Source organism: Columba livia, chromosome 7 (genome assembly GCF_036013475.1).
Source record: "Columba livia isolate bColLiv1 breed racing homer chromosome 7, bColLiv1.pat.W.v2, whole genome shotgun sequence".
Classification (NCBI taxonomy): domain Eukaryota; kingdom Metazoa; phylum Chordata; class Aves; order Columbiformes; family Columbidae; genus Columba; species Columba livia.
In genome coordinates, this window is record NC_088608.1 from 23,325,335 (window position 1) to 23,345,425 (window position 20,091).

Below are 20,091 nucleotides of genomic sequence, written 5' to 3' on the forward strand. Positions count from 1 at the left end.
TCCTAATACTATTTTTTCTCCAATTTATTATACCTGATGCACATTTTAAAACTATCCGCTAGTCTATGAGACATTTTGGATGTTAAAAACATACTTGTAGAAGACTGAGCATTTTAACTTTTTGTTCTGTCTCCTCTTAACAGGTGGGAATGGGAAGTGAACACACCCTAGCCAGCATCAGCCCTGGACAACACCAACCCCCACATGGTTAGGGACAGTGTCCCTACCCCTCCGGAAGAGCACAACAGGGGTGTGGTGACTACCAGGGAACAGGTGACAGTGACCAACTGTCAGGACTCGTTTTAAGAGAAAATGGGCAGGGTCAGTACATGAAGCAGGGTGCTGAAGGGTGTTTGGGGCACAGTAATACCAGTGGTGCCACCCCTGCACATGAGACTTGGGCTGCCCTGTAGCACAGACCAGGCTGTCTCCTTACACTGGCCTGGGGAAGAGAAAAGTGGCTCTTCCCATTTCAAAAACTACTTTGTAAAAGATATTAGGGAAAGTAAGAAAAATATTTACCTGCATCAATTTTTCTTAAACTGAAGAAAACAAAACAAAACAAACTTAGAACTTTTTGGAATATCGGCTATTTCTTCCTATTTCCATTTTCCCACTTCCTCTCAACCAGTTCAGCAAATGGGCAAAAATCCCATGTTGTTTGCATAGCTCTTCTCTTGGTGACAAACATTCAGCAATAACCTGGTTAATAAAAGATGATATAAAGTTGCTTTCAAACATCACACTGGTCTCTTCTACAAGATTAATAGCTGCTGCAAGAAGCAGTGGTACCTGCAGATGAGAGAGGACACTTTTTACAGCTACAGGCACATGACGGATTTGGGAAGTTTCTTGGCTCCTCGGGAAGGCCACTGTGGAGCAAGATGAAGGGCTGCACACACCCTCTGTGGCACCAGGACCTTGCAGGGGGGCAATGGCTGGGCAGGGGTGTAAAACAAGGTATACAGGAGGTAAAGGCAGGAGTACCAGCAGGCTTGCTGCAGTGAAGTACCAGAGCATCTGCATCACTTGAGGATTTGGCCTTGAGCCTTAAGGCCATAGGCTAAAAGTTCAGCACTGTAGCACTGCTCAAAGGGAAGAGTACCAAAGTCGTTAAAAGGGTGATTAGCCTTCCAGCAGGTCAAAAAATAATGAATCAGTCCACATTTGTAATGCATTAAGGCCAGAATGTGAAAAAGCTTGATAAACCAATACACTGTGGACTCCCAGATAAAACCTCTTCTCTCTGTCTGCTTATAATCTTCTTTGGATTTGTTCCCTTTCACTTAATAGAGACTTAAAAATTAGATCTCTTCCTTGTAGTATTTTATAATAATCTCTGAAGAACCATATAGTTTTAAGGCAAAATGCCTGAAAAGATGAATCTGGAAGATCTTTGAAAACAAGAGGAACTGTGAAGGAAACTTTAGAAGTACTGTAAATCGAATAGTTACACCAATCTACCTGTGCTTTGAATAAAGCATTTTTTTAAAAACAGGGTAGTTTTGATAAGGACTTAGGAAAGTCACTACTACACAGTTGTGCATTGGGCATAACTCAACCTACTAAAGAGTATCATACAGAATGAATGAGGACTACCTGTTTATTTCTCTATTCCTTAAAAGCACTAAAAGCACATTCTCATAGCCTAAGCAACTGCACAAACTACCAGGTTTTCAACTAAATTTCAAGAGAAAGATTCAGCACATGCTGTATGCATGTCTATACAATGTATTTTAAGGCTTACTTATGCATACAACAGCACAGAGCAAATTAGGCAGCCAGCTTGGACCCCAGCAACTAGTGACTCAGTCACGCTGCAAATGTTCCTTACTCCATACACAGTTTAAGGTCTGCTTTAAGCCAGAGTAAGACCTTCATAATTTAGAACTCCTGTGTCATATATTTAAAAAAAAAAAAAAAAAAAATTGCCTAACATTACTGTAAATTCAAATAATGAAATTATTTCTGTTAGCCTCTTCATCAGTAAAACTTGAACTATCTTAATTAGGTTGAATCCTGATAAGCAACAAACATCTGGCAGCCATGGTGGTTTGTCTAAAGTTTGTACTCAGCTCCCCTCTGGATGTGGCTCCCTGGGAGCTCTGCCAGAACAGCCACTCTGAGAGGCATTAACAGGTAGAAATTACAGTGGCATTCTTAACTAACCCTGCAATCCATACCTGTTGCATTCACATGGGTATGCATGGCTTGGGTAAACAATAATTTATGCCAGACTTTTTTCCTCTTGTGACTTTAGTTTTGATATCACATCATGATTCAAAGCCTGGTGCACCATAAATTTTCTCCAAATGTGTAGTAATTCCTTGGCGCAGTCTAAAGTTATGATTCATTTATACTGGAGTGACAGCATAATACCTAGGTGTCAAAATCCATTAAAACTGTTCAATGTCTTCTGTTTATTTTTAGAACCAATTGAGACTTAACTGATGGTGAAAAATATACAGTCAAGTGTGTTTACTTCACCTTTACAAAGAATCTGTTATAGTCCCAATTAATTTGTTATTCCTGTCACAACAGGTACTGGATACTTCAAAACTGTCATTACCGTTTCTCTCTCTTTCTTTTGCTTTTTTTTTTTTTTTTTTTTTTTTTTTTTATATATGAAGGCTTCTGTTTATTTTTAACCCATTAGTAGGCAATGGTTTATTGTTTTTTAAAATAGGGAATTTTGCATCACTTTCTATTTTAATTAAAGTAAATGTGATTAATAAACACATTTCCTAACCAACTGAAATTTGTTGTTCTCAAATTTCTCTGTCACAATCAGTTGCTTTAGTACTGAATTTAATGATCATTTGCAGGATGATACATCTTGTGCATTGGTGTGATTGGCCAGATGGAAATTAAAAATATGGTACGTGACAGTTACAAGCACCAAAATAGTTCTTAGTACAAATCCAGAGCAGCTTTTGCCATGTTAATTATTAGCAGTACATTTTTCTCATAGGAAATTCAGAACAGAAAAGAAAAAAAAAAAATAAAGAAAAGAAAAAAAGATAGGTGTTAAATCTCAGAGCAGGCATCAATGACAAAGTAACCAGCAAAACATAAGAACAGTTATTTGCAAATAGCTATAAATATAACTCCAAAGAACAGCTATAATGATTGCCTTAGAGAAAGAGCAAAGAAAATACTGATGTCCAAATGCTTTCGCCCACACTGGAACCAAGCGGTAATATAATACTGGGGTAAAGCAGTCACAGAATAAAACAAGTATGTTAGGAGTTGAATGAAAAGCTAAATATACATGCACTCACCAATTCTGATGCTAATCTGATGTTAGTTGAATAAAAACAAGTATGCATGTATTCACCATTCCTGATACTGATCTGCAGCAGGTGCTGCCTCCAGCAGCCTCCATCATACCTGTGGAGATGTGCCCACAGCCCTCTTTGCCCTTCTCCCTCCCTTGTCTGCCAGGGAAGCATTTAGGCCCATCACAGGCATTTTGCATGTCCCTCCCTGGCACGGGAGCCCAGGCGAGCAGCCCCTGGCCACTGCTTCATGCTTCAGCAAGGAGCATGACCCGGCACTCACAGCAACAAGACAGAAAAAGAACAGCACAACTCAAGACGTGTGGCTACAGGTACCACCCCAAAAGCAAGCCAAAGCCAGGGAATTGCTCCATCAGTTAAGAGCTGGATGGGGTAGAGCTCTGGAGTACATGTTGTAGCTAATAGTTTTACAGCACCCGAATAATCTACTTTCTGGTTTTCACTTCTGGTCAAATAAAATACAGGAGTATAATTGAGTATAGGACATGATATTACTTAAATGTGTCATTGGTGACCCCATTGCTGTACCAGCAGCATGGATTGCCATTCATTTCTGAGGCATGTTAGTTCATTTGAAGCAAAAAAGACATTGCTTTTTTTTTTTTTTTTTTGTTCTAAGGATTTTATTACAATTTGGATTATTATACTCTGTAATCACAACTATTTAAAATTAAACGTAAATACCTTAAATGACTCATAAGAACTAGAAATTAAAAAGGTCTCAGAGTAAAGTCTATCCTACCCTCATTACATTATGCTATCTACAGTATATTTTCCAGAGTTTTGACTTGCTCAGTCTTAAAAGTCTCAAAAAATGGGGTTTTCATTATGTCTCTTCTACATTTGTTCTCTAACATAATAGACCTTACACTTAAGTAAATTTTTTTAATATTTGGTATCACTCCAATCAAGTCTCCTTGATTAACCCTAAAGACCACATTCACTTTCTTCTTTAACTGTTATGCCCTTCCACTTCTTTCACAAGTTGCAAACACACACTCTGCCCTCTCTCACATGGGTTTGATGCTTCAGATCTTTGAATGTGATTTAAAGCTCTTCAATAGCAACATCATGTCTAAAAACTGCAGCCGTTGCTGCTGGACACCAGAGTCACTGCGTGGTGGGAAGGACCTGACTGCAAAGCTGTGGCTCAGCTCTTGGACTATTCACAGATACGCATATCAGCCTCCTGCTTTTGTTTCCTGCCTTAATTATAACCAAGGAAAATGGATTTCAGTAAGAAAATAAATAGGTTCGGTGAAATCTTCCACGTACTCAGCAGGATGGGGGGTGGGGGCCCACAGCGAAATTTTGGTAAGAGACCATTATCAAACATTTTAGAGTAAGTATTCCAAGTGATGGGCAGCACTGCAGTGAAAGGAACAAACAATAAGAGACCACAAGGGGCTACTGAAGCAGCAGCTTTCTCCATGTTGTTGCTCATCAGTGACTCGTTTCCTGGTTTCAACTCATTTTTCTGACTCCCACACCTGTAAAATCACATTAGCTTATCCTATCAATTTACCAAAGTAGATTCATACCTCTGAGCCTGGCCCTGAATGACCTAACACACTAGTTTACCTTCACAGTCTGCATTGCCTTTGCACAAGAAAATGGAACCATTGTGAGTCAAAATCCCCACACTGGAGCTAATTACTGTATCTAAAAATCAAAAGCAGCAGTTTGGAGCTACTTACATATACAAAAAGGGTTTGTTTTTTTTCAAAACACCAAGACCAAACAACCAAGCACCAGAGGCTTCGGTACAATCACTATCACAGTGAGCCACACTCCAGGGATTTATGCTGGAAACTCACAACTTTAAGCCCAGTCATGACCAAGAATAATGGGGCCTACACCCAGCTAAAGCCAACAGGCCATATTTAAGTAGTTTTGATTCTCATGAGCCAACTTTACCTTCCAGCTGATACCCTTCCAATAAATATATATTTGTATAAATGCACATATTCCTATAATAAAGTGTAATGGTCTAGTGAGAATCTCAACACTGTGTGTTGGCGGCGGGGGGAAGAAAACAAGGAAATGAAATGTTTGGGGGAAAAGATGTATTAAATGTTGCAAAGCAACCAACAAAACACTGCCAGAAAACTAGGAACAGACAAATACTATTTTAATATCTATTTTCAGAAAGAGTGCTGAGGCTTGCATAGCAACTCATCCAGTTATTGGACTAAAAGAGGAAACAATATGTTTAGAGCAAAACTCTTCCCTTCTGCAAAACAGTTTTCAAATGTGCAATAGTGCAAGAGAAAAAGTATCAGGATTCAAATGGAAACTTCCTCATACAGCTGATATTTGGCTGTAAAGCATCAGCTTGCAGGACTGGAATTTCTAAGATAGAACATGTATCTTTCTCAAGACTGATGTTTGTCCAACACACTAGGAGGAGGTTTTGAAAACTAAGGGTGCTGGAGGTACTCTACCAGCTTGCATGTCCTCTTCACTACGGACTTCACAACAGCCGCTTACCCAGCACTGGCTAATACATCTTAAAACACAATATATAGGTGTTCCTCTATGGATTCCCAGGAGTGTTTTACATTTGTAGAAAGTTATTCCATGGTTATGAATATCTGGGTCCATAAACACTAATACCTGCCTTCGTTGCATCTGCTGCAGAACAGAGCAATAGAAGCTACTACAAAGATCTTTGCTGGCCTGTAGCCTTAGTAGTTAACTAGTGCCAAACTTTGTGGGCATGAGCTGTCATTTTTGTTCGGATATTGCAATCCATCTCCATAAGAGACAGAGGAGATGTGGAAAACCTGTGGAACACAGGTAACTGGGTAACATCCTAGATGAACTCAGAAGTGATTATTTGGTTACTTTAGCTTTTTCTTTTCAATGTACAAACCATGTGGAAAGCACTCTCCAACATTCAATTGAGCTTTGCTGCAGTCCATTTAATTCACAGATATTTCTCTCTTTTCTAGAGAGGAGAAAATTTTTGCAAGATGTACTTAAGTACCCACTCCCAGCTCACATAACTGATTTCAAACAAAAGAATTCGGCAGTTGCACATACAGATAAAATAAATTCCTGTAGAAATAATTTGTATTAATTTTAGTTTATTTGTCTTTAATGTTATTTCCTATCTTTGTCAATCTACAAAGTAATTTTTTGAAATGTAAAGAAAAGAGGAGCCAATGCAAGTAGAACAACAAGAAAATATATGTATTTGTAGAACATAGTTGCAGCAACTGCTACAATTTTGTAACAGGAAAGTTTCTTTAACTTTTAATAAGACCTTGCTTTCCTCATTAATTTTTTTCCAAAGACTTGCTCTGAACTAACACATTGCCTTCTCCAGCTTTCACTATATAAGCTCACGAACAAGCTACAAGGTTTTTTGTGTGCGCAGTTATGGTCCATCATTATTAAATGTCTCTTGTTGGACGGAAGAGGTACTTCATCACAAAGAGCCATTCATCAGCGCTTGCCAAGCCAGCTCACACCTGACCTCTGCAGCAATAATGCTGCATCAAGTAGGCCAACTACCCAGTTTAGCCACAGAGCAGGGAGCAGGAGCCGGCTTCAAGATTAAGTGCACTGTTTCAGGTTTCCATTCCCAGGAGCTAGGCGGGCTGATGTTGTATTGATTGCAAAGTTTACCAGTAAGTATCACAAACAACAATAGCCAGGTCAACGATCGGTGATGCCTGAATACGAATCCCCCAGGACACCCGTGCGCTCCCGGCTCAGGCATCGCTGTCACGATGGCTGAGTGCAGGTTGAATAAGGTTTACAGGGAAGGGAAGAGTGAGAGCCTGCAGCATGAAATGACATTTAAGCAAGTTACATGTGGGAGCAGAATGAGAGACAATGATGCAATTATATATTCCCCAGTTTCCGACCGCAGCAAAACCCTGTCATCTCTCAATGTTTATGTGTTCAGCTGGCCCCACGTTCACTGCGCTAAATAGCTCCAGGTACTCAGGAACAGAAGAATAATACACAAATGGAGGTATTAGTGGGTATAAACTATAGAGAGAACAAAGAAAAAAAAAATTCCAAGTATCTGTCTCTTCTACCAGCCACACAGGTTTGACATCAGGGTCTGAAGAAGAATCTATTGATAAAATTTTGCTGGGTTTGTTTTGAAAACATAAAACCCCACAGACTGTTTAAAACCCCAGCTAAACTTCTGAAATTAAATATTTCTTCTGATACTGTGAAATTTTGTAGTCAAGATTAAATGGAAAGCCTGTATTTAAACTGTACTATGACTTATTATATCAATATTAAAATCCACACTCACTGGTCATCCTCCAGCATAGAGTCATAACCCATAGCCATACTGAAAATCCATTTTTAAAGTTTTACCACGTATTACATTTAATGTCTACATAATAGCTCATATTTCAACCTGGAAGTTATACTGAGATGTTCTTCGATACCTGTATTAATGAACCATTTTAGATTAGTTTTTATCTAAAATACTATATAAAATTCTCAAAAACTTACAGTGAGTTTGTTTTCCAGGCACTCCAATTTAAACTTGAAATAACCTTCATAAAACATACCATGTGGTACTTAATATCCTATTCAGAGCTGAGAACTTTACCTCTTTTCCAACTGACCAAACCATTCCTTATAATTCTTTCCCCAGTTTATAGTTTAAACAGTAGCAAAACATATCTATCTGTCCACTAATTATCAATTGTAGAGGAAGATGCACCAGGTAAAAGCTACATTAGTCACAAAACACTTTTTTACTGTTGATCACTAGATCTTCCTCTCCCCTATTTGGATTACCACATATCATACACAGTAACTTTCCCTCCTATGAGACAACTAAAGGTGCCTGCCATGAAAGTAAAGGCTTTTGTAACAGGTCAGTTTTCCAATATGCAAAGACTTCTTATGCCCATGTATTTTTTATTATGCTCACAAAATTCTGATGAGCAAATAAATTGATCTAGTGTGGGTTATAAATGATCAGCAGTAAGTCCTACGTAGATCTTACCTGACCTGATGGACGCACACTTATTCACTTGAGCACAATTCTGCCTGTGTTACATCTCCTCCTATAGCGCTCTCCAAGATGAGTTCAAAACTGATACTGTCCAAAAGCGTTCTCCTGTGCCTTCCATGAAAACACGTATCCTCTGAAATGCAGATAATTACTTAACTCCTTATTTTACCACTTTGGCTTTATAGGAATCTACACAAATCTTAAGTCCTACACAAATTCTTAAATTCTAGGATTCTAATAGCTCTAAATCTGGGTTTAAATTGTTCTGCTTAGGGTTTAATTTGCACTTAAAGTGTTATGCCTAAATGGGGTTTGAACATTAAAAATAAATTGGAGTAGGGCCTGAGTAAAACTTTTGCATTTAATATACTTTAGCTATAGTTTCCAATTCATCTTTTCATTCATGGAGATTTTAAGGCTGTGTGTTATAGGGGTTAAGCTATGGAATACTTTTCCTTTTGTCTAAAAATGAAAACAAAATAATTGTCTATTGTGTAACTACAGGAAGAAATTAATAAAATCTGAACAAAGTGTTAAACTCGTTATGTAACAGAAAAACTAGTACAACTGTGGAAACAAGTGTCAGTTATCAGACTACAGCATATTATCCCCTTGATGCTTTCATTGTTCAGAAAAACAATATTAGTGCCATTGCAAGTCTGTATGATTGCTAAAATGGTCAATGTATTAAACACAATTATTTTAACCTATCTTCTGTAACTATAGGCCTCAAATATCAGTTTCAAGTTCTGTAGTAGAGACCATATATTTTTCACTGTACTAGTCCAATAGTGTATAAAAATAATTGAATGAGAAAAAAATGTATGGAATTTATGCTTTCTTTTATGAGTATTCTGGAATTCTAAAATATAAGAATTAGGTGTGCAAAATAAAGAAGAAAATGCATAATGTCTTGCTAAAATAAGAACAATTTTAAAAGTCTTTTTTCTTTAAAAGATAAAGGCGTGCACTGTAATCGGATACAGGGTAAGAACATCCCTGATAGCTCAATATATTGTGAGATAATGTAAGGATTTGGTTACAACCTCGTCAATTAATTATATTATTTGACATTTGGGACTAGTTGAAGTCTTGCTGATGTGATTAAAGGCTATTTTCATCTGCTTCATAGAAGAATTTATACTGAAGTATCTATAATGCTTTCAGTTGAAAAGTGATTGTTACATAAATGTGTTAACAATAGAAAAAGCAAAAATGTGAAAATAACTGTTAGGCTTTAGACAATAAAAAAAATGCAACTGCCACAATATGCAGTCCACCTCATCTATATCCCTGTAATTAATAGAAAACACTTAGGAAACAAGTCTCACTACATAATTAGCAGAAGAGTGTTTCAACTCTATTGGCAAAACTGCTTAGCAAGCACATTATAACCCACAGGTTTCCATCAGGACAGTACACAGCACCTGTAGTTTATGAATAACACAGATCCTGTGGCTACATGGGATAACACAACAGCCTGGGAAAAGCTCACAGAAGCATTTTTTTTAAGTGCCATTGGGTATGTATTTTTCTTCAGAACTCCTCAGACCCATGTTGCAGCAGCAGGGCAGAGTCGTGACAGTAAAACTCTGTTCTTGCGTTGCCTTTCCCCATATCTAATATGGTCAACGGTTTTAGGATGTGCTTGCCTTTTGCTAGGTAATATCAAGCAATCCCATCTTTGCTGCTGACTGAAGGCAGCAGCATGCTAGAGCATAGAAGTGTTATTTTCTCATCACTGTTTCTGGTTATAGGTAACAACCATAAAGCTCCTTCCTCTAAGCTGAGTGTTCATGGTTACCTGACAAAAGTAATTAAAATAAATGAAAGAGAAAAAAGAATTTGTGTCCGGCTGCAACAGCTAACTGGTCTTGACATGGTTTGCATACAATAACACCAAAGGAACAGTTAGTGCCACAGGACTACAGGCAGGGTGTAAAGGCTGATTTTAAAGCTGGCTTTGGGGGGAAAAATAATTCAAAATAAAATGTTAAAGCAGTGGGTTTTTTGCGTTTTAACCACTGATGGATAAAGTTTCTTTGTCACAGTCAGTTTATCGCATTAAGCCTGCATTAATATTTTCTAACCATAGTGACCTCATCCTGCCAGAATGTCCCGGCCCCTAATCCTTGCTGTAATGTTTTCTCATTAGCTGCTCAGCATTGGCCACACTGGTTGTGGCAGCTAAGCACTGCCTCAGGCACCACTGGAATTAATTACCAGAAGAAACACCGCTGTTTTGAATTGTCATCTTGAATTCATCACTTGCCACTTAATGTAAATCATCTGACCTAATACCCTCTCTGTGTCACCGGGGGCTTCAGCACCAGCCCAAGGTGTGTGATGGCAGGGACACTGTGGATCCCCCGCACCTGGGCAGCTGCTCCCTGCCCAGCTCCAATCCTGCCCGCAGGCAGAGCCAGCTAACGATGCCCCCAGCAAATTGCAGATTTCCCACACGACACAGCACCTCTGAAACCAAGGAGCGCTTGCAGCTGGAGCCAGTCCATCTAATGGTGGCTGGCTGGAGATGATCATCTTTCATTTCACTGGATGAGGCGACACTAATCATTTGTTCTACTCATGCTATATTTTCAAACATAATGAAACTGACTATTCATGTACAGATGAATAAATGGCTCAAGGGGACCTCACGGAGTTTGGCCTGTGGCATTTTCTTACAAAATTAGAATAATTTAATGAGCAATTTCTTCACAAAACAAAACGCAATTCAGTAACATAATACAGGTATGAACTGCCTCTACATCCCTGCCCCCACATATATTTTCCATTTGTCTTAAGATGAAGGATCTTTCCATAGTTTGTATTTTTTTTTTCCAAGTCCATAACAAATGTTGTGTTTTGCTTAGGCAAAATGTTTATCCAGTATAAAATGCAAGTTTCACTGTGCATATTCTCACATTCTCAAGTCTAAATTTTATCTATTAAGAACTTGTAGTTGCAGTTGACTCATTTCACATTTTTCCAACACAAAAGCAATAGCCAGAATATCCACATTTCTGATGAAAGCTTCGTATTTGCAAGCTCTATTGAAGTGCTTAACTCCATAAGAGATGTAATTTTACTATTTCTGAAAACAGGGATGACTCCGTGTAATAAGCAAAAAATACCCTACAGATAAGAAAATAAATATTAAAAACTTGCCTTTTAATAGCCTTGTAACAATAACAATTCTGGACACGTTTCTTAGACAGAAAGATTTCCTCTTGCTACCACACTGTATACTCAGCACAGTAAACTTAGATGTATAATGTGATATAAACATTAATAGTTTCACAATTGTGTTTTAGAAAGACTATTTATAGAGAAAATACAAAATGCCTCCCAAAAGTATACTTAGACGTAAGCCACCATAATCTTCTTGCTCATGCAGCAGGAAATCTAATACACCAGCTCAATAAACCTGTAGGAAACAAAGGTTTTATGTAGCATTAAGAGTCACAATATTAAAATACCACATATTACATTCAACTACTCTTACAACACTCATTTTAAGAGCCAAGAAAATTAAGTGCCAGTTTGAGAGTAATAATATCATAACGTGCAGAAAGAGACTAGAGAAGTACAAAAATAGAGGAACCCCTCATGATATCTTTTTTGCTTGCGTCAGATCCACGCACTTAATGGTATTGACAGTTTAGGTTATCACCAGAAAATACTGTCCCAACACAGCATTATTCCCCAGAATGTGCTACAAAATGTAAATTCTCATTAGTTGATTCAATGATATTATTTCAAAATGTATACTTTACCTTTTTATCATTAAGAACAGTAAAGTAATTCTTATCATTGATATGTCAGTCAAAATCCAGGTTTGAGTATAGGTGCAAGAGAAAATATAAATATGCACATGAAAATGGAGTATAGACATCATTGACTTTGGGGTGGAGTAATTTAGACAACTGATAAAAATACTCATTATTTAGTCGCAAAGTCTTTTGCCTTTTTTTTTTTTTTTTTAATTTTTAAGAACAGCATGTATTTCCTGTATCATTTATATTATCTTACTTGGTAACTATGCCCCAGATTGTTAACAGAAGTCCAGCTTTATAGGATTCAACTCCTGAAGACATAGCTCTAGGACTAAAGAGAAAAACAAGAACCAAGAATCTCAAAGTTTCCCACTCACAGAACCCAAAGTCCTTGCTCCACTTCTAGCTAGCACTAAAAGATGTAGTCTGTTAAAGGTTTTTAATTTTATATCTTAAAAAACCTGGCACGGCTTTTGGGGAAGGGAAGATCTTCCAGATGACCACATTTTATAAATGCTTGCTGTATGGACAGAGTTTTGGAATGTTTTGGTGAAATGGCTTAATAGATGAAGGACAAGTGTAGTGGTCAATATGCTTAGCAAATACTTCTATTACATAATTCACACTTGCACATACTCACTTTATTTTTTTAATCTAGTTCTAGCAACTTCTTCCATCCATGCAAGTAGGTGGAAAGCAACACTATTTTTAACTGCTCATAGGAAGACTACAATCACCTACACAGGATGAAAACCATTTTTTTTTTAAGAAAAAAAAAAAAGTACATCCAATTGCAGCTATAAAAAAAATTTAGGTAAATACTACACTGAATAATAGAGGCTGCACCATGAAGGTGCAAGTATTCTGGGCTCATACTTGTATCACATACTCAAAAAATTATCTTCAGCATGCATTTATGGAACCTGAGTGTTTATTTCATACTATTATTTAATTATAAAAATCCATATTTCAAACTGGAGGAAGTACCAGCAGGTATGTAAAAAAAATCTTGCAAGATGAAAATGTATTTTAAAGCAAATTGTGTGTATTTGCCATTGGGAGGCTGATTTTATGCAAGCAATTGTCATGCAAGCAGAGTTGTAAGTAATAATGTGGCCTTTAATGACGGAATGATGGACCTGCCAAACACTAGCTCCTGCCATAGACTGCTTGTGTTTCCCTGCACAAAGATGCCCATCTGGGAGTTATTAACATATCCTCGTCAATTCAGAACCTACTTTAACATAATCCATATTTGTTGGAGAAAGTCCAACACCAGCCAGAGAACAGCAGCCACGTGATGCGATGACACATTTCAAGCAGCACACATAAAGCATGCTTGGGCAGCTAAGCAATTCAGAAATGCAAATAACAAAAGCATTCTTCTTCCTAGATAAAAAGGACAAATCCCTTTTGGCATAACATCTTATACACTTCTAATACTGAAAGGAAACAACAGAGGTAGGAAAGGGACAGGTAGGTGCTTTTCATTTCATTCCAAGCATGCCAACACACTCAGTCGTGCAGCAAAGCTGCTGTTTCTGAGACCCAAGGAATGCTCTGCTGCATGGGGGTGGTGGGAGAGAATACAAATTCTCTTACATCAGCAGTATCTCATGCTTGCTTGTATAATACTTATAAAAGCAAGCACTATTTATTTAAAGGGACCTAAACGAAGCACCAAGGAAGCCTTTTATTAGAAAAGTACTCAGTCCCACAGGGCAGTTTACTCTTAGAAGGTCATGTTTTCACAGAATTAGGTTTTTATTGTTCTTTATAATTTCAAGAGATCCACTATACATAAAGTTTTCTTAAGTTTGGAAATTTTTTTTAAGTCTATAGTGGTATGTCTGGAACCTCAGTAAAAATCCCTGAAACTTCAATGCAGATGAGGTACCTTGAGACTGCCAGCACTCATGAGGGGCCTGGCAAAGCACTCGGGTGTACGTATTCCAGGATGCTGACAGCTAAAAACTAGGCCCCCTTTTAACTCTCAACTCAATGGAATGTGATATTTACTGACTTCAGTTTCTGACTGGATAAAACCCTAGAAACCTCTTTTCCTCCTTTTTCATCCAGGCTTACTCGGTTTTGCGATTTCTGGTGTTCAAATTAATGTTGCTTATGACCTTTAAAGACCTTTGGGGAGATGCCTCTTTTCCCATCATCCAGCTGCAATGGATGGAGTCCAACATATGTCTGTGAGCTACAAAAGGATAGTATAAACAATAGCTTCCCATTAAACTTCAGTTTAACATTAGGACTGCTGTCCAAAGATCATACTTAAAGATAACTGAAGTGTTACTATATTCCTTTGTGTAGCTCAGTCATGACCCTAATTAACGTGTCTAGTTTAGACATGTATTTCTTTAAGTAATGGGTGGTTTTGTTTGGACAATTAGGCAGAGTTGACAAGGAAATTTTCCCTCAATCCAGGTCATAAAAAGTACATTATTCAGCATTATTATGAGTAAAACACTATTTATTACCTGAACTTTACAATACACCATTATCAATCATTACCTGTCATTAAGGTATGTTAACATGAGTTCAAAGAAACAAAACCAACTTAAACAGAGGTGCAGAGAAGGCTTTTAGGCATGCTTATCGAAATCAAAACAAGTATAGCTGTGTCCATTGATTAGCTAAAATTTCCTTTCAACCAAAGATGCAAATCAGCTAATCACTGCAATCTCAGACTACTGCTTCCTTGACACAGATCGCAACTGCGTTCTTTCTGAGAAAAAGTGGCTAGATGCATCCACAGAAATATGGAAAATACCTCAGGGCTTTCTAGCTGTAAGTTTAGATTGACTCTTATGTCAGCTCTCACCTAAAATATTATTTGCCTATTTATTAAACAGAAAGAATCTAAACCAGACCACTGCTGAATCAGCAAATTACTCCAGGCTCAAACCCCAGGTTTCTTAGCTAACTATTTTCATAGCAGTGATGTCTAAGTTGTGGAACAGTATGTGGAACTTTATCTCAAGTGCCATGCAATGCTCTCAAATACAAATGCTCAAAAACACCTTGTGCTGAATCACCTACAGAGATGTCTTTCCTCCTGCTCTCTGCCACTGACCTCAACAGCCACCTTGGAAACAAGGAAATGATCCCTGAAAGCGCAGACCCGAACAATACCATTTTATGAGCAACATTACAACCAGTTGCAATATTTCCTTGGAGCCTGCACATGATGTAGACTGTTGGGGAAGCTTTTAACTCAAAAGAGTGTAGACATATGAGCATTTTTTTTTTTTTTTTTTTTTTTTTTTTTGCCGCTATGCTATTTAGTGGTCTTGCTGCAGCCTGCAATTTTCTTCTGCCATGCAAGATTCAATCAATGTTCTAGAGAGCTGAGGACAAAACTAGAAGTCACAAATTATTCCTAGCCAAACCTGTGCCAAATCTTCTCAAAATTTCTGAACCATTTGGGTTCCTTGTTTCTCAGTACACAGTTAAACAAATTTATTTTTTTTTTTCTAAATAAGATTATATAAATCATAGACAAACATCAATCCTCACTTTCATGGAAGTGTTTCCCTCCAAAAGAAGTTCAACATCAAATGCATCTGTACTGTATTCTCACTTCTTTTCTTGACCAAAACTTCTGTACAAGATGTTTGGACAGAGCCAAACATTTAGTCCAGGACAGATGTAGGCCAGCCTCTTGTCTCAAAAAATATAACCATAGCTTCATTATTTCTTGTACACATGTGCAATCCATAATAAATACTTGGAGGTTGATTTAGGAAAGAGTAATAGTCTTCAAGGTTTCAAAAATAATTACTACCATTTTTATGCCTCTATTAGGAGCTAAAGCCTCACTCAAGAGTGTTCCCTCATCAGAGACCTTTTAAAATTTGCTAGATGACTGGAAGCAAACTAGATCATTTTGTTAGAGATCTTGTTACTCCTTCTCTCTTTTTAAGCTTGTTTTAACACTCACTAAGCTCATTTACACAACATAACCATTAACTTTATACAAATAACTCCTGACCCTAACCCTGACCAGATGGGTACAGGGAAAAAAAGTGCTCTCAATGCATAATAGCAAATTTGTACACATCTACAGATTCAACTCAGACTTGTGTTTTGGGTGGCATTTTGGTGGGGAAAGATGGGTGGTTTTGTTGTTTGGGGGGTTGTTTTCTGGCATGGGGTGGGTTTTTTTTGGTTGGTTGGTTTTGTGTCTTGGTCATGTGTTTTGGTTTTCTGCTTGTGTTTGTCTTTGGTTTTGTTTGTTTTGGTTTGGGGGGGAATGTTTGGTTGGGTTTTGTTGGTTTGGGGTGTTTTTTTTTGGTTGGTTGGTTGTGTTGTTTTGTTTGGGGGATTTTTGTTTTTAACAAACATACGACCATTAAGAAAGTATTAGGTCAGAGTAACCATACAGATTTCATTCTAACCCTGTTCAAAGCTCTTTCATCTTCAGTTCTGAGTCACACAAGCTTTTTAGTACTGCTTAGAGAACAACCTATCAGATAAGTAAGAGCTTCAAAAGTTAATAGCTACACATTACTGCCTAGAAGTAAAAGGCTTTCTTCACACCCAGCCGCGTGGTGCCCCTCCTATGATGTACGCTTCCACTAGAGGCCTCAAGATACAAAGAAAGAACTAAGAGCAGAAAAAGGCAACACCTCACTATATCTGCTTTACTTTTCTGCAAACGAAGTTGGTGTGTTAACATTTGTTAGCTACTCAGTAACACAAAACTCATCTAGAAACAATATTGCATAATGCTAATGTTCTGTACATGAAAGTGGTCAAAAACTTGACTATGAACCCAAGGGCACCTTGTATACTGAAAAGATTAGCGCTAGTCTTTATTTGTTAGTTATCTACCGTATTTTGAAATACAAGACCTATATATTAATTTTTTACTCATTCACCAGCTATTTAAATAGAACTACTTGTAGCACACGCAATATTATGCATGGGATGCTATACAATCAATAGTGCACACCCATTGACAGAAATAAGATAAAACACTACAAAAAATAAATCTGGGGCAAGAACTCACATCAGCATAATTATTCCAGAAATATCCAAAATCTATTTTTCCAGAACAGTAAAAGGTTAAAAATTCTTTTGTGATTAATATTTGAGGATCTTTAATGACCTTAGTGGTCAAGATGTCTGCATTATATCATCTGATAGAGAGATCAGAAGGTGCCAGCATGTAATATAGCCTACCTCATTCCAGAATTACAGATGTAAAGCTGTACTATAAATATGCAGTACTCAAAACACTGTGAAGTCATTCTGATTTGTTAGCAACACTAGGTAACTATCCTCCTGTTTTTTTCTGACATTGAATATAAGTGGCAGAGTACTGCCAAAGAAACGGTACAGTGTCAGAAGCTCAGTTCCAAAATACTAATAAGGAGGAGTAGATAGGCAAAAAGGTTAATATAGCGCAAATTTGTCAAAACAAATCATGCTCAAGCCAATGTGAAACCCAATGCAAAGAAAACAGGTGGCAGGGCCGAGCACTTCAGATGTCAGCAAGAACCAAGAGGCAGTAAAAAAAAAAAGTAAGAGAAAACATTAATTGCACCTCATATTTTTCTGGTTACTTGTGACATTTTTGGCATTTTTTTCATACTATCAAGGAGCTTTGTTCAGACACCTTTAACATCTTATAAATAATCTAAGAAAGCAGATCCTACGAATGTTGGGCACCTGTTGCACGATGAAGCTACTCCTGTTTTCAGAGAAAACAGAGAATCTTTTCTGTTCCACCTTTAGAAACTATTTCACTGAAAACAACATTCAAAAATAGGGCATTCTCCTATCTTTTTTTTTTTGGTAGCTGTTATGTTGCTTTACTCAACCAGGCCTACTGCATTCCATGTAGCTACATTATTTTACCTTTACAGCTCATTTTTAATTGCATATCATTGCTACATTTCTTGTGAAGAGACAAGGCTCTCCCATTCCTACTAATTACCCAAATCACCAGTCACTGTTTGCATGTGTGTGGCCTTGCCTAAAGCTTTTAGTCACAAGTTATGTCACTAAATCAAAGTGAACTGGAGGCATCTCCGCTGTAGTGACAAACTAAAAAACGTTGGAGACACTCCTTTTAAACTATTTAGAAGTATTCTTTCTAAGATTACAGCACCCGAATACAACAAATAGCTTTGTGGAGGAGTGGAATACAAGAAAGGCTGGAAGATTATCTAATGCATCACTATCCCTTCGAACCACAGCCACAACAGCACTGCAGCCCAAACTGAACCGCCTCAGTCTCAAACAAGTTTTGTGACAAAACCTACAACAGTGAGAGCACCACCTTAACTCTCATCTTGGGGTAGCTCCAGATCTCTGTAAAAGTATTTCTCCACATCCTAAGCTACTGACCACTGTCTGCTGCTTTCATCACACTAGATTTTCAACTTTCAACTCCAGATTTTTTTTGTGTTAACTAATAATACATTTATTACATGAAGTACAAAGATCCAAAATTAAGAAAAAGTTAACACCTTCATTGTTAAGCCTTGTCTGCAGCTTGCTCAGGTATGCATGAACAGATGAAGATGTTCTGCACTAAGCATCATGGCAAAGTGGCCAGCACATCTTGTTTTTCTGAAGGGATACACCTTGCTCCCCTCTCACTTACAAATCCACTTCCTTGTGTAAAATTTCATCCTTTATTTTCCATTGGAAGTCCATCAAAATAAGAGGCATTAGCTGTATGTGTCCAACATTTTCCTCTTAGCCTTCACAACTACATCAATTGCATCACAATTCTATGTGAATCATGGCAGGAAATTTTTTGGGTTTTTTGAGCTTTCAGATTTTCTCCTATTCTTTTCCCCAAAACACTAAAATCTTCCAGAGTATTTCACAGCATCATGATAAGGGGAAGAGAATCTCCCACTAGATAAAGGGACTTGTGAGGCAATAACCTGATATGAGAGGAATACTTGTACCCATCCATGTCTTTCCTCTTTCTCTTGCAATATACCAGCCCCTGGAGCAGGACTAAAAGGTAGTTACATGGTCAAATCCTCTCCTCCCATTCTCTGGTCCTCTAAATCTTTAAAACAAAATGGATCACCTGTACCATTGCAGGTGGAGGTGCCGATTCAGAAAAAGACACTTGGCTGGAACTGCAATAGCAGAAACAGCAGTTTTCACATCACAATCCTGAGCTAAGCCCACTTGGTCCAGCTGTGTGTGCACACAGGGGCCATTTGGCCAGTCTGTCTGTGTCCCCTCTGACAACGCTTCCTGCCCTCAGCCCTGCAAACCTTGCCCACAGGAGAGTTCAGACAGGCCACTGTGCTCCTACAGACTAAGCTTTGACGTATCTGCTTTTACCCCCTCACAAAAATATGTTAAAAGAAAAAACACACAATAAAACACACAGCGCTAATCAAAGTGGAACAAAAATTGACATTTCAGTTAATCACATTTAATTCTGTTGTTTAAGTAGTTCCCATTTTCATATTTTCTTCCAGTTTTTAAAATATCTTAGTTAGTTATTTTACATTCTAGCATTAAAACATGAAATACTTGTAATACCAATGTTACAGTGAAAATACTTAGGTTTTATGATTCCTTTCTGGAAACAGATATTGGGTACTCTACAGATAGGTTAATTCAGCATAAAATAATATAACACCTTCCTTATTTCTTGTTCATTCATTTTGAAATTATGATGTCAAGCCAAGAACAAGTAACACGTCACACACTGGTCATCATGCACAGATTTCCTGATTAAGAAGTGCAAAAACCTTCCAGCTCCTGCTAACATCATTTTGTCAGCTCTGCACTGTCTCTCTCAAAAAAGAAATGTCTGTATAGTGAAAGCCAGAAGAACTCCCAGTTACAATGCTCTAAACTGCCATCACCTAGAAATCATTCAGGTCACCACAACCTCATAGTCAATTACATGACCTGTGTTTTTGCTGGCATTACATGAATATTTACACTGCACAGAAGTCATCATCTCCACCAACACCAGAACAAATCCAACTTCTAAGGGATGTTCAAATGGGCTTTTTTTTTT